General features: G+C 40.4%; 1 long non-coding RNA gene across 1 annotated transcript in view; it reads right to left on the bottom strand.

Moving 5' to 3' along the window:
- Positions 1–11,371, bottom strand: part of LOC111092973 — a 59,311-nt gene extending 47,940 nt beyond the window's left edge. The window contains exon 1 of the long non-coding RNA XR_005380279.1: positions 11,249–11,371. This is a non-coding gene — a long non-coding RNA (uncharacterized LOC111092973). The remainder of the gene's footprint in view (positions 1–11,248) is intronic.
- Positions 11,372–12,883: the final 1,512 nt, after the last annotated feature.

The raw sequence follows: 12,883 nt of genomic DNA, 5'->3' as shown, positions 1-12,883 counted from the left end.
AGACCCTAGGGTCCTGGGACCAAGCCCTGTGAGGGGCTCCCTGTTCAGTGGGGTGTCTGCTTCTCTCTCTCCCTGCCACCCCCTGTTTATGCTCACTCTTTCACTCTCTCTCATACATGTGCTCTCTCTCTCTCTCTCTCAAATAATGCATAAATAAATACATAAATAAATAAAGTTTTTAAAAAACAATCTATTCTAGGATAAGTATTCTCTTAATTCACTGCTGTATATCTTCTGATTCCCTCATCCTTAACTTGTTCCCCTTCCTTTATCTTGTGGAAGATTTTGTTTTACTTCTCCATTCAATAAGCATTAATTGATCACTTCATTTCTTTTGTTATCAAGTGACAGTACTTCTAGTTATTTATTTGTTCAAATAGCTGAAATTCGGGCTATGGAAAAATCTCATATATAGCTGCAACCAGGATGTTGGAGAGAGGGTCAAAATAACCTTTTCTCTATCTGTCTCAATTCCATCCCTCTTTGTGGCTGCAGGCTCTGCTTGATTTGGAGCATTGGCCTCAGTCTTATTAAAGATAATTTTCTCCATTCAGAAAAGGAAAATAAACATGGGATGTTCAGCTCAGGTGTTCTTAGAGCTTTGGACTCTAGAAGAAGAGAATGTATTTTCCCAAACCTTCTCAAAACAGTTTGGGGGAGGCTTCTCATTAACATGATCTGGTTTTATGCCTATCACTAGATTTAAATGGTCCAAGATCAGACATACCAGAATCGCATACAATGAAGCCTATATGATTTCTGAAAGGATAGTAGGCAATGCTCTGCAAATGACCTGTTATTATATTAGTCACTGGGGATGCAGAGGTGAAAGACATGTCTGTAAGGAACTTGTAGTTAGTGAAGGAAACAGACCAAACAAAACACAACACAACACCACAAAATGCAGTTCTAATTTGGTGTGGTAATTACTGAATCTCCTTATGCTCAGGATGTTCTTGGAGCACAAATGTAGGCAAATCAGAGGAGGTGTTATCTCCAAGGATTCCTGGAGGAGCTAAATCTTGCAGAATGCTTAGGGGTTGGGCAAGTAAAAACAGATGATATGTATGGTACAAATAACCATTAACAGCATGAGGAAAATTTTTCAGGTAAGACTGCCTGACATAGACTAGGATCTGTTAGAAGTCCTGGGGGTGAAGAGGAAGGAATGGGAGGAAAGAGATGGAAACTATTAAAAGCTATAACATAATCCTATGCCTATATTAGTAGACATAAGTCTAAGAACACTAGGAAGAATGAACTCAGAGGTAGGGGAAAGGAGGGCAGAGAGAACTGCGGGAGGGTGGCTGCACCGAGCTCAGTGAAATTGCATAGGGAAGAAGAACAGCAATAGGAAAGGGACCTTGAACTGGAGAGCTATGGAGGAGCTCAGAGGGACAAAACTGAGTGACAAATTGGATAGATGGGATGAATGTTCAAGTTGATTTCTAGGTTTCAGATCTAGATGAACAGAGGGATGACAGACTAGAAACAAGATCTGGAAGGCTGAAAAAGGAAGAATATTAACAATTATTTACTATACTTCTATTCTACAAGCCAGCTGGTCTTCCAATATTACAGAAGTTCAAGGATCATCTGCTTGAGATGAGTTATCTCATGTTTTTTTTCTTTGTCTTCTGAAATGATGAAGTTCAATGTTTTTGGCCCACAAAAATCTCAATTTCTCTAGACTTAATTTAATCTGAAGGCCATGGGGAGGCCCCCAAATGCCACCTGAAATGGTATGACCTGTAAGTGGATTGAATCCTGGGTATGAAGAAGGTCTTGGATAGAGAGAGCCTGGCAAGGGTTCCTGTACACAAGAAAAAAGTGATGATATGCAGGAGTTCCAGGGGCTGATAGAAGAGCCCTGACAATGTAAGTGAGCTTATAACCAAAGATGGTTGGCTACAAAAAAAATTAGAAAAATATGGTTTCTCTTCAGCTCATATAAATCTTTTGACTTTTATACAAGCAATTAGAAAATGCAAAGCCATCTACCTATAAATTGTGGGTCTGCCTGTTAATTCCACTTTACCCTCTTCAACATACATTCCTGTTTTCTTTCTTTGAAAATTCTATTCATCTCAAAACTTCTCAAAGCTTATGGCTTCTGAAGGGAAAGTGAATATGATACATCCACCTCTAGCTCAATTTTCTTTAAGAAATAAACATGCTTGAAATAAATATGCCAAGAGTCTGTCAAACTTTTCTTTTTCTCATTGTTTTTATCTCTACCTCTCCCATTCTTCTCTCTCTCAATCTCCCTCTTGTTTTTCTATATCAAGACATTTGCTTTCTTTACAAAATAAACAAACTGAAATCTTCATCGTCTGACATCTTACTGACATTCGATAGAAAAAAACAAGCTGTAAATCAGGGAGCTGAATTACCTCAAGGCGAGTAAGAGTAAAAAGAAAATTTATAGGGATGATAGATCATTGTCACTGATTTCTGACCATGGGGGCAAAGAATCATAGGGTCCACATGAAATACCATGTGAGCAAAGGCTACACAGATAAAGCTAATCTTCAGGTGACATTCTCAGAGCTAAAACTAAGTACCATAAGGCAAATCAGCATTCTTAGCCCCCACATCTAAATAAAATCTCCTTCCAGACCTTTGAGTCTGTAGTCCTCATTCTTATCTTTATTCTATTCATACTGAGTTCAAACTTTCTCCCACAGATTATATCAACTGGTCCCTTTATTCTAACCATATCCCCTGGTCAAGGCAAAGCTCCATATGCACCTCTTCCAGGCAACAACCCCAGAGTAACTCAACCCTATAAAAACTTTTCCAATCAAGGATATTTTGAAGTTGTATAGATAAAACTACAACTTTCTATGCCCACCTGTTTGTTAACCATTCTGTATTATTCTTCTAGCTCTTTCATTCAGCAGCATTAGATCAAGTGTTCATACATGTATTCAAGCCCTGTGTTGATCACTGATGATATAGAATATGTTGAATGAGACATGCTTTCAGGTCTCATAGAATTTTAAGGAAATTGACAATGGCTATTCAGTAAGTTAGATTTTAGCTGGAGATATGAAGAGAATGCTGTAAGAGCACAGAACAGATGCGGGGCTTTCAGGCTAGGAGAACAAGAGGCTTGCTGGAAGGTTAAGAGGCCTCAGTTAAGTTTCATAGAGATACCAAGTGTTACCTGGGTGGAAGATATGGTGGGAAATCCCAGAACACTTGGAAAAAAATGTATTGAGGGAATTTTAAGTAGGTCCAAGTTAATGCCACAGGGAATGCAACCAGGGGTGGGAAACAGGCTGGAGAAAATCTTAAATAGAAGGTCTCAAATATTGCTACACAACTAAATCAACCTGGAAACTTACTAAGGGACGGAATCCTGGGGGGCGGGGGAAGCAAGAAATCTGATTCCCTGGGCCCAGTAATCTACATCTTTAACAAGCTCTTTTCCCCTAGGTATTGTTCTAAGGCATGACAAGTCTTGAATGTTGAGAAAAGACATTTGAAGGGGATCTTGAAAGATTCAGGGAAGCCTTGTAGGGTCTTAAGTAGTACATCACATCCAACTTAATTGAGCATTTGCCTAATCGGGGGCTGTTTTTTTTTTTTTTTCTTTTTAAAGATTGTATTTATTTATGAGAGAGAGAGAGAGAGAGAGAGTAAGAGGCAGAGACACAGGCAGAGGGAGAAGCAGGCTCCATGTAGGGAGCCTGATGTGGGACTCTATCCAAGGTCTTCAGAATTGCACCCTGGGCTGAAGGAAGGTGCTAAACTGCTGAGCCACCAGGGTACTGTGGCTGTTTCAATGGCGATTGCAGTGATTCACTTATTAGATTTATACACAACGGAGATTATGTCATACTGGTTTTTAAATTTTCTTTTGTTGTTGTTGTTGTTGTTGTTTATTTTCCAATCCCCCAAAGCAGTGTTTCTAAACCACTAATCATATCACAGTATCCTGTAATATTGAAAAATAAAAATTCCTGGGCTTTATTCCTTACATACTAGATTAAATCCCCCAGGTTGGGATCCAGTATCTACATTTTAATAAGTTCCTTAAGCAAGTCTCACATGCCACACACAGCATAACATCTCCAGAGCATCTCAAAAGAGTAAATTTGTCAGGACCTTTCAGACCAGCCCTTTAGGTGACCACAATGGGCTCTAATCTCAACACCTTTTAGCATCTCAAATGCAGAAATCATACTACACTGCATCATCCTTTAAGGTAATATTTTGTTAGAGCAGGGGTTTTAGTATTTCCCTGAAGCACTTAATTCCCCTCCCACAGCAGTTACAAAACAATACAAAACAAAAAGTGCTCATGCAAACTTTTTAGGCTGATACTGGAGGAACAGCAACTTCTAAAAGTCACATGGAAATAACCACCTATTAAGATGTATCTTTGAAAAGAGTTGCCACTGCTTCTGTGAAGCTTAAGGAGCTTTTCCTTAAAAGAAATCAAGTAATTCATTTTGAATTAAAGTTAAGCACTTGGCTTAGTTCTCTTTCATTTTTCTTCTTGTAAATCTCTGACTAAATTAATTAAACTGGTGTTTAAAACCGGCAGCCAACCTGACACAGGGGGCCATGAAGCAAGAGGGGTGAATTTAGAATAAAAGTTAGAATCTGCTGCTTGGAAAGAGATGCCTGATTTTCTGTCACCCCTCTCCACACTTTCAGTACACACATGACTGCCTGCCAAGACCTCCCATGCTGAATGCTCCCACTCTAAATCCCACAGCTGACTTTTTCCTCTGTTATATATATAAGGGATGACAAATGCATGAACAATAAAAGGAAGCTCAGAAATTTTCCACTCTCAAGCTTAACAGTGCGAACAGTTGCCATTAATCCCATAATCCAAAACCAGATTAAGACAGAATATTCAGCCAGATGACAGCAGACAAGTCAGCCCCTAGCAGACGTATAGGTGGTCCTGAGATTTTATTCACACCGGATACGATGGCTAACTTGATGCGTCAACCTGACCGGGATGAAGTATGCCCAGAGAGATGGTAAACATTATTTCTGTGTGTGTATGTGAGGGTGTTTCTGGAAGAGATTAGCATTTGAATCAGTAGACTGAGTAAAGATTACTGAGTAAAGAAGATTGCTCTCATCAAAGCAGGGTAGTCATCATCTAATCTGTTGAAGGATTGAATAGGATAAAAAGGTAAAGGAAAGCAAGTTTGCTCTTTTTGCTTGAGAGGAGACATCTATCTTCTCCTGCCCTTGGACATTGGTGCTCCTTGATTCTTGGACCTTCAGACTGAGATTGGGACTATACATACCATCAACTCCCCTGGTTTTCAGGCCTTTGGATGTGGACTAAATTATGCTACCAGCTTTTCTGGTTCTCCAGGTCATGCAGGGCAAATTGTGGAACTTCCTAGTCTCTAACATATAATCATGCAAGCCAATTCTTATACTAAATTTCCTCTTGTAGATCTCTCTATATCTTTTTTTAAAAGTTTTCTTTTCAGTTCCAATTAGTTATCATACAATGCAGTATTAGTTTCAGGTATACAGTTTAGTGATTCAACACTTCCATACAACACCGCGTGCTCATCGTGACAAGTGCACTCCTTAATCCCCATCATCTATTTAACTCATGCCCACCCACCTCTTCTCTGGTAATCATCACTGTGTTCTCCGTAGTTAAGAACTTGTTTCTTGGTTTGTCTCTCTCTTTCTTTTTTCCCCATGCTCACTTGTTTTGTTTCTTAAATTCCACATATGAGTGAAGTCATATGGTATTTTTCTGTGACTATTGTGCTTAACATGTTACTCTCTAGCTTTAGCCATGTCATTGCAAATGACAGTATTTCATTCTTTTTTTTTATCAGCCAAATTTTCTATCTCTTTTTGAAAAGATTTTATTTATTTATAATGAGAGAGGGAAGGAGAGAGAGTGAGAGAGACTGTGTGTACATGAGTGGGGGAGGAGCATAGGGAGAGGGAGAAACAGTCTCTGCTGAGCATGGAGCCTGATGCGGGGCAGGATCCTGGGACTCCAAGATCATGATCTGAGACAAAAGCAGACATTTATTTTTTTATTTATTTTTAAAAAAATTTTATTTATTTATGATAGTCACACAGAGAGAGAGAGAGAGAAAGAGGCAGAGACATAGGCAGAGGGAGAAGCAGGCTCCATGCACCGGGAGCCCAACGTGGGACTCGATCCCGGGTCTCCAGGATCGCGCCCTGGGCCAAAGGCAGGCACCAAACCGCTGCACCACCCAGGGATCCCCAAAAGCAGACATTTAATGAATTGAGCCACCCAGGCAATACCCCCCAAATTTTCTTTTTTATACCTAAGTAAATGACATCTGATAAAGAGTTAGTATCCAACTTATAGAACTCAATACCCCCGAAATGAATAATCCAATTAAGAAATGGGTAGAAGGAACATTTTTCCAAAGAAGATATATGGATGGCTAACAGACAAATGAAAAGATGCTCAACATCACTCATCATCCTGGAAATACAATTCAAAACAACAATGAGATATCACCTCACACCTGTCAGAATGGCTAAAAGCCACAACGTGAGAAACAATAGGTGTTGGTGAGGATATGGAGAAAGGGGAACTCTCTTACATTGTTGGTGGGAATGCAAACTGGTGCAGACACTCTGGAAAACAGTATGGAGTCTCCTCAAAAAATTAAAAATAGAGCTACCCTACGACCCAGCAATTGTATTACTAGATATTTACTTAATATAAAAATACAAATTCAAAAGGATACATGCACTCAATGTTTATAGCAGCATTACCTACAATAACCAGATTATGGAAATAGTCCAAATGTCCATCAACTGAAGAATGGATAAAGAAAATGTGGTATAGTGGTTGAGCGCCTGCCTTGGCTCAGGGCGTGATCCCGGGGTCTGAGATTGAGTCCCACAATGGGCTCCTTGCAGGGAGCCTTCTTCTCCCTGTGCCGCTGCCTCTGTGTGTGTGTGTGTCTCATGAATAAATAAATAAATTCTTAAAAAAGAAAAGGTGGTATATATATACAATAGATTTTTTAAATAATTTTTTTAATTTTAATTTTTTTTTAATTTATGGTAGTCACAGAGAGAGAGAGGCAGAGACACAGGCAGAGGGAGAAGCAGTCTCCATGCACCGGGAGCCCGACGTGGGATTCGATCCCAGGTCTCCAGGATCGCGCCCTGGGCCAAAGGCAGGCACCAAACCGCTGCGCCACCTAGAGATCCCTAGATTTCTATGTATATCCAAAAGTGTTTCATGATCATTTCTCTTCCTTCCTACTTCCTCCCTTCTCATTGTCTTTCAGCTTTCCTTTCTCTCCCTTCCTCCTTTCTTTACTATTGTCCTTCCTTCCTTTCCTCCTTTCTTCCTCTTCACTTAATCAAGCCCCTACTCTGTGGGTGGCATGATAAATCAGTAGTGACAATAGAAGCAAAATCCCTGTCCCTTTAGGGGGCTTGAATTCTAGTGGGGAAAACATATCATATACAGTTAGAAAATTAATGAATACAAATAAATAAAGATTAGGACACATGCTATAAAGTACCAGAACAGAATGCTGTAGGAGAGGATAGCAGAGGGGACTTTCAACAAGGTGGAGATGGCAAGGAGTATTTTCGAATGTTGCCATGCAGCAGGGGAGAGAGCCCAGATGGTACAGAAAATGTGTTCCTGGTAGAAAGGGGCAGTGGCAAAGGCTCCTGGGACGGTGCTCTGAATTTGAGTGGAACTTGTTTGTTTCTTGGAGGCCACACTCTCTTTCTCTCTCTCTTTCTTTTCAATAAGAAGTCACATTTTTTCCAAGAGTTCTAAATGGAAATTTCACAGGGCTCTCTGTAAGGGAAAGGTTGCTTTCAAAGTGAATTGCTTACCCTCTTTCCTTGTAAGGTTAAGACATGAGTAGCGTGAGTGCATGTGGATCAAGGCACCAAACAACAACAACAAAACACCACGGGGAAAGGGCTCCCTGTGAGCAAAGCTGTTGCCTTGTCATAATTAACCTTTGTCATAAGCTCTCCATTCAGCACAGTCCTTCCTATAGAGTTGACTACTGGGGAGGGGAAGGCATCTTGTCATCTGCACTAATTATATGGGTTCAGTTATTTGGGTCCCTGAAATTTATTTGACCTGAAGATTAAGGCAATTTAAAGCAAAGTTTGTTTTGGTTCTAGAGTGGGACAGGCAGCAGGGGATGACGATGGGGTGTTCCTAAATGCAAAATAGTAGCAGCTTTGAAATGCCAGCTGGGTCCTGATGGGGCAGAGACTGGGCTGACCCTCTGCCTGTCTGATTTGTGCCTGTCTCTGCAATGTAGGTGATGTGATTCGACACCAATTAGTTGGCATGCACAAAAGTCATCCGTTTCCCCAGTTAGCAGTAACCGTAGAATATCATGCACCTCTTCAAACATGACAAGTCATTGCCTTCGTTAATGCTCATCAGGGCTGACAGGCAGTGAGTTTCAGAGAGATGCTGGAAAAGCAGAAAATGTGATTGGCCACACACAGCATCAGGGAGGACAAAACCTCCTGATGTTTGGACCAGGTGAAATAACCAGGCAAAATTTAAGTTTATTACTGCCCCAAAGCATGAACTCAGAAAGTGTCTGTAAACATCCTGTGCATCTCAGGGGACTCGTTGGACCAGTAAGAGGTAAGATGCTTCCCACAAGACTCCTGACCTCCACTCTCCTGTGTAAAGTCTGACATGTTAACTAACTTCCAGAGAACATGGAAGTTTGTAATGTTCCAGTGTCTTAAAAAACTGTGAGCATTCTCACAAACAGGGAACAGCAACTTCAGTGTGGCTTTGATGGACATCATTTTATAATTTATATAAACTGTGTTTGTTTGTTTTAAATCGTGACCCTCAATGCCTAAAAAAAAGAACTTTCATAACAGATATTCATTGTGCCCCTCACTGACCAAACTCACCTAAAAATCTGCCGTTTCATGCTTTTTGCCAGCATAAGAACTATGGTGGTCCCCATTTCCTCTAAGAGCCCCCAAATCCTCAACCCAGAATTCTCTCAGATTCATATCTCTATGAAAATTTTTCCTTATGAATTACATGTTATAGTTATACTGGTCCTCTTTTTATCTATGATCCAAAGAAAGAAAGAGGCAAAGAAAAGATCCATAGGATTTTTTTTAAGATACAGAAATCAGGTATAAAAAATATGCATACCATATGATGCTGTTTTTTTTTAAACTATATATTTATATATTCAGTTAAAGAAATGGGCTGAGAAATTACAGGCCCAATGAGAAGGAAATTTTCCTTTCTACCTTTCTCCTTTGAAAACTTTAGAATTTGGGACTTTTTAAGATGAGCATGGATATGCATGTATGGATGGTATAAACTTACATGCTATACGTCAGTAGTATGAGTACTCAAGCAGGAATGGGGTGACCTCCAGGATTTGTAGACTCCACCAAAATACCAGAGAACCAACACCCAGGGGAACAAAGCGACTTACATATCTGAACAAAACCAGTTTGTTGGTCTAAAATAATATAAATTGGGACGTCTGGGTGGCTCAGTGGTTGAGAGTGTGCCTTCTGTTCAGGGCATGATCCTGTGTCCTGGAATCGAGTCCCGTATCAGGCTCCCTCTGTCCATATCTCCACCTCTCTCTGTCTGTGTGTCTCTCATGAATAAATAAATAAAATCTTAAAAAAATTTTAAATGAAATGATATAAATTAGTCAATGCATATCCCCTTCAGTCCCTTCAATATTTACCAGAGAATGTCTAGCTCATCTTCCGAATAGGCTGAGAAATGACACATTTCACTCAAGTCAGACCATAGCTGCCCTCAAACTCTAAATTCAAACTCAAAAACTCAGTTGATAGAAACAATATTTATGACCGATTGCCTAGAGGAAGTGCAATTCTGTTGCTTCCCTCAATCAGCGTTTCCTAAGTGTGTCTCTTGGGACATAAATTGCACAAGATGTCCTGTTCAGTGAAGAGAGAATTCTTTAGTCAATCAGGTTTGGCAAATGCTGCATATTTCGTCCCCCTCTGGAAATTCAGAATACACCACAGAGTACAAAGAGCTCTGAGAATTCAAGAAGTCAAGAAAAATCCTTCCATTTACTATACTAGAATTTTCCAAACCTATCTGGTAAAGAACCTGGTTTTTGTTCGTTTGTTTGTTTTGTGCAAAAGCCAGTGTAACGCACTCAGGAGAAGTGCCAGCTAGTCCTAAATGTACTCCCCATTTACACCCCAAACCTTCTTCCCCAGCCCCTGGGTGTGTTCCATCCTCCAGCTCCTCCGTAGCACTGCAGTTACGGAGCTGAAATCCCTGATGCTATCGCTTTATATGTATGCACTTCGAAACATGTTATTTTGATCAATGGGGACATTATTGTGAAAATTGTTTTACTTACATCAGGATAGAAAGTCACTAAATTTGAGCTGCTATTAGGAATGCTGAATTCTTTCACAGACTCCCTAAGATAAGCCTCAGAAGGATCCTATAAAGTGAGCATTGTTATTCCCAATCCGTGAGGAGGAGAAGAGCCCAAAGGAGCTCCTGCAGCCTTGCCCAGGATAGCGCAGAGGGTAAACTTCAGAGCTTGGATTCGAACCCAAGCAGCTTGGCCGCTCAGCTCACACTGTAACCTTGTTACAAACGCGATGCCTAAGGAAGCCCACGAGGGACTGTTCTTAGTGTTTTCTCTACCAGAAATATACTGATTCCTACACGCTTGTTATTGTGTTTTTTAAATATTTTGTTCACTGTATGTCACGAAAAAGGCGGGTTTCCTTTTTCCCACTGGTGCCCAAATACCTACAACCCCAGACCTACAGAACTTCAAGGCATGTGTGCAGTGGACTAACCTTGTATCGGCACCATATGATGTTTTTACTCTTATTTTCCCCTTGCCTCATTTTACCTCATTTTGTTTCTCATCAGCTTTAATTCATTTTTTTTTTATTGTTACACTGCGCATATGCTATACAAATACAGGGTGACAAGACAGAAACATATTGCATCTCTAGTACCTCCTATACATCTTCTAAGTGCCACAGACCTTTTCTCTCCAGCTGCATCATCATAAAATATCATTATGAAAATAAGCCACGATTGAGTTTCACTCATAAACATACGTTCTTTACTAGGGAGCTCTAACCCAGCCAGTCAATTAGCATACAGTGCATCACACAGGAGAAAATTTATCAAGAGCCCAGTTTGTCATCCATAGATAAGTAAAAGGTAGTTAATGTAAATTGCATTTCTAAAATTCATTCCACTTACGGTTCAGGAAGGACCTTGAGGATGCAATCTAAAGATTGCAATAAGAGTGAGTAACATGCCGGCCACTCTCCGTTTATGTGAGCATCTTTCTCCAGAGAGCACTTTGCTGTTGTCCTATTTACTCCTCCTCGATACACTTGTTTGGTTGCTCTGGTGTGTTATGAGAACATTGAAGCCTGAGCAAACATTAGTGGCAGTTTCCCAGAGCAGTTGCTTAAACTATGTTAAGAGATCTGGTTCAAACCAAGCTCGCATAAGTGTTGATTGCCCTGTGTGAGGAAGGACTCCATTTCAAAGATGGTTGACCACGCAAGGTGTCGACTTTATTCACCTGGGTAGTAGTAGCGCCAATGACCACCACATGGCCCATCTGTTTCTTCTTCTTTTTCTTGTTAAATATTTAAATTCAATTTGGCAACATATAGTATAACACCCCATGCTCATCTCATCATGTGCCCTCCTTAGTGCCTGTTGTTACCTGGTTACCCCATCCCCCCACACACGTCCCCTTCTGCAACCCTTTGTTTGTTTCTCAGAGTTAGGAGTCTCTCATGGTTTGCCTTCCTCTCTAATTTTTCCCCATTCAGTTTCCCTCCTTTCTGTTATAGTCCCTGGCCCATCTGCTTCACTTTCCAGGATAACAGAACTAAAGATCGGGTTTATAATTCAAATATTCAACCAGTTGTTTTAAAACAACAAAATAAGGAGCACCTGGGTGGCTCAGTCGGTTAAGTGACCCATTCTTAGTTTTGGCTCAGGTCATGATCTTAGGGTCATGAAATCAAGCCCCCTGTTAGGCTCTGCACTCAGGTTTGCTTGAGACTCTCTGCCCCTCCCCACTGCTCTCTCACTAAAATAAAAATAAATCTTTTAAAACCCCAAAATAACATTTTGTTTCATTGTGAAAATTTAAAAATAATATATATTTTGTATATAAATATACAAAAAGAAGAAAATATACAGCACCAAAATGGTCTTCTGGGCCATGGGAATGTGAGTGAATTATATCCAGACTTGGATTCATACACACAAGTACATACCATACATACACCATACGATGTAGGCATGTATGCATGTATGTATGTGTATATGTATGTGTGTATGTACGTATGTATGTGGTTTCACAAATCAGGCCCAACACTCAGGAATATAAACTTCCGCTCAACTCCCCAGTGGACTGTATTCCTATGTATGTACCATCACCCAGTTTCTTGTTCTGTGGAAATATTTTATTTTCCTGCCACCCTGCAGTCTGGCTTGACTGTGTCACTTCTTGCCTTAGCCAGTGAAACATAAGGAAACTGATGTGAGAAAGGTAAGAGCCAGCACACAATTCACCATGTTCTCTCTTTTCTCTTTTCCATGATAGCTGCCCTGTCAGCCTGCACTTCAGGGTGATGGCAGTGACAAAGCTGTAGCTGCAGACCCAGCTGACACTTTCTGGATGTCACGTGACTGGAAATCAACCTTCTCAGGTAAAACTGCTACCTTTTGGAGATCGTTTGTTATTACAGCATCATCTAGCCTGTCCTGGTTGCCATACTACGTACAGAAACCAGTTGCAACCAACTTCAAATGCCCATGGCAAAGATATATAAGTTAGCACTTCTTAAGAAGATCAGACTAGGGGCTTTT

The sequence above is a fragment of the Canis lupus genome, chromosome 28 (genome assembly GCF_011100685.1).
Source record: "Canis lupus familiaris isolate Mischka breed German Shepherd chromosome 28, alternate assembly UU_Cfam_GSD_1.0, whole genome shotgun sequence".
Lineage (NCBI taxonomy): Eukaryota > Metazoa > Chordata > Mammalia > Carnivora > Canidae > Canis > Canis lupus.
The sequence above is the reverse complement of the archived record's forward strand: the minus strand, read 5'-3'. Positions and strand labels throughout refer to the sequence as shown.